The 3,102-nt window shown below is 39.9% G+C and overlaps 1 protein-coding gene across 1 annotated transcript in view; it reads left to right on the forward strand.

Annotated features, from left to right (window-relative positions):
- The window catches only part of LOC144642517 (uncharacterized), a 109,390-nt gene extending 108,162 nt beyond the window's left edge, over positions 1 to 1,228 (forward strand). The window contains exon 4 of the transcript XR_013568743.1: positions 1,218 to 1,228. The gene's annotated coding sequence lies outside the window, so the exon portion shown is untranslated. The remainder of the gene's footprint in view (positions 1 to 1,217) is intronic.
- The last annotated feature ends 1,874 nt before the right edge of the window (positions 1,229 to 3,102 follow it).

Consider the following 3,102-nt stretch of genomic DNA (forward strand, 5'->3'; position numbering starts at 1 on the left):
ACTTGGAAATGGACGCTAAAATACTGGTATGTACTTTTCTCTTCTCTGCAGACGTAAAGAGAACTAAAGGCTAAAAAAACACTTGGTCATTTTCCGGGACAGGAGTACCTCCGGAAGAAAAAAAAACATATCGTTAATGAAAGTAAGCCAAATGAAATTACTACTGCAGTACTTCATCTTTGAAGTAGAAATCCGTTTCAACTGAAATCAACCAATAAACCATGATCTAGTTATCGATGCTAATTTGCTTTATATATAGGCAGTCTTCCGTCCTTAATTGTCTCGACTAAACAATAACAGCGCAGTAATGAGCTACTGCATGCTAATAAAACAATGAAAATGTCACACAGATGTATCTTTGCAAGACTGATGTAGCTTAATAACTGTCATTAACTCGCCATTTAGGCGAAATTAGAGCGAAAAGAAGAAAGCATAGACCTAAAAAGAGTCAAGACACCAACTAAGGAACTACATAAAACTATCCTTACTACATTGAAAGAGATAAATAAAGAATAAGAAAAGAATTGTATGACAGGAGATGAATACTGGAAAGGCCAATAACCGCCCAAAAATTAAATACGGGCAGTATCAGTATTGTCTGCATATTACAAAGAACAGCTTAAAACTATGAATATATGAAATAATAGGAGCTGGTCATTAAATTGGTTCGTAATATACCCGGGAAAGATGAAGATGAAATTATGAATATATGAAATAATGTATTTGAACTGCGGATGAAGAATAAATGAAGAGAAGATCCTCGCAGTTATGAACACAACTTAAGCAGTTGTGAAAAGAAGTTGTGTTCATAATTAACTGCGAGGATCTTCTCTTCATTTAAAAAACAGCGTACAATGAATTTAAAATAACCTTAAGTCCACATTTATTTTATGTTTGCAGCTCTCCTTAACGATCATGACTGTTATCAGCTGCCTGCGCCTTACAAAAGTCAGCGGTTTTGTCACCCCCGGAGGGAAACTTGGTCATTGGGGAAAAGATGACAATCAAACGGCCTGGGCAGTTTATCCGCTTAAACCACTCCCCCAAAAAACCCAGATCCCAAGAGCTTGGCCATTTTGGTGCAAGTCGTACACGCAAGCACAGCTAATAACAAAGCTGAATAACGTCGGAGCGCCGCATGGTGGCTACAATCCGCTGTACATGGCGTTTACTTGGGAGGAGGCACGTAAATTCCCCAACCTCGTTTCAACTACCAGCTGGTGGCCACAAGAAGTCTCCCCAATTCGCAATCTTCCGCTTAGTGCTCCCGTACAGCCGAAGAGTCTGATGTCAAGCGAAAACTGCCAGACAGCGGACAATCTCGAGCCCAGAGTCCGTCCAGTCGGTCAGCGGTACGGGACGGACTCTGGGAAACTGGAATTGATCAGATCAATTTCAGGTCGATTTCAGGTAGAACCTTGGTCTTCCGGTTTTTATTGCGCATGCTCTCAGGTGTAAGCAGAAGTAAATTTCCTAGAACGGAAGTAAATCGAGAAAGTTGAACTATTTCTAACACAGTATCGACAGAACTGGTGTTTATCAAAGCAACAAAAGTAACAAAAACGTTCTGCAGTTAACAAAAGAGAGTCAACAAAAGAGCGTCTGGTGTTTTGATTTCCGTTAGTCTCTTTCTTGAGCATACTGCTATATTGGTTTTAAATCAAAGATCTTTTTTGCCTTCCAAGATTCCGCCTGACTGTGTGCATGTGTTCGTTGTTGTTTTGCGGACGACAGTGAAGAAATTTACATAATGCACAACGCACGGACAAGCTATTGTTCTGTTGACAAAAATTTTTGTTTGGCGACTTTCGTATATTTCAAAGGCTTCTCGCTGACAGCGCATCTTTTCATGATAGATTGCATTTTTTCGAGCAAATAATTTTTTCCTTGTCAAATGGCGGTAATATTAATAAAGACGTTAAAGGCCACACCGGTCAACGCTATTCAAAAGGTGTAATTAGCATTTCGGCGACTCAGCTCGTGCACACATTCACGCAATTCACGTGCACACAATTGTACAATTCCTTTTTTTTTTCAGCAAAACAACAACGCATAATGTTCAAATTCTGCGTTATTAGTTATTATTTTGAATCGAGCACTCTCTGCGATATTCAGTTTTTCAACCGTAACGGAGATTTGAAAGAAAGCAGTAGTTCTAGCAAGATATGTAAGTCAACTATAAATTGAGTTTTCAATCGACCTTGTGCTTGGTGACGCCGTCGTTGTTGTTTTAAAACTCTGCTCCGAATTGACGTTTAAAGGAAGTCATTTTTTATTCAAGGTATCTTTTGAGTTCAAAAAGAATGGTAGAATTAGAAAATACTTCATTTATGTAGCGCCATATGACGAGTTCTTAGGTGTTTTACAAAATTAAGGTGATACACCTGAACATTTGACCATGGAAAACAAAAAATGTTTTTCCAGGGTTTCCGGTTTGGTTTACTTCCGGGGAAGATTTTCAGACTTCCGTATTGATTTCTATTGTTCTGTGAGGACCAGTAAGACACTGAATTATTATTCAGTTTCCCAGAGTGAGTCCCGGCGACCCTACCGCTGACCAACCGCTGACGGATGGCGGAGCCGGGGGTCACTCTGGGCTCGAGATTGGACAGCGGACGGTAGTTACAAGCGCATGTGCAGTGAATGCCCTACAGTCACGTCACTGGGCGATCTTAAAATTCCCTCCTTCATCAACGAGGTCACATGCGGACAACTGTCATGTTCGGGGAAAGAGTCTACCCGTACTTGTAAAACTGGTATCATGCGTCAGCAGTTTTATTACAAGACGGGACAGTGTGATTTGGCAGGATACGAGGAATTAAAGCCTTATACCCAGGAAATACGAGTGTGCTGTAAATGCATGGTGTGGTAGTGAGCCTACATGACACACGATCGAAGAAAGTAATGAAAAAACTGATTATTATAGAAAAAATAGATAACATGTAATGTCAAACTGAATCAATTAATAAACAAGTAAAGGCGTAATGTATTTGAGAGTGGAGCCTGGGTAATGTTATCTTGTCGCTGATCAGTTTGTTAGCTAGAACTGACCGATGTTCCAAACGCATATTTGTTTCCGGTTTAAATTTTTGAAACTTTAAG

Source organism: Oculina patagonica, chromosome 2, assembly GCF_052425735.1.
Source record: "Oculina patagonica isolate OP01 chromosome 2, crgOcupat, whole genome shotgun sequence".
NCBI lineage: Eukaryota > Metazoa > Cnidaria > Anthozoa > Scleractinia > Oculinidae > Oculina > Oculina patagonica.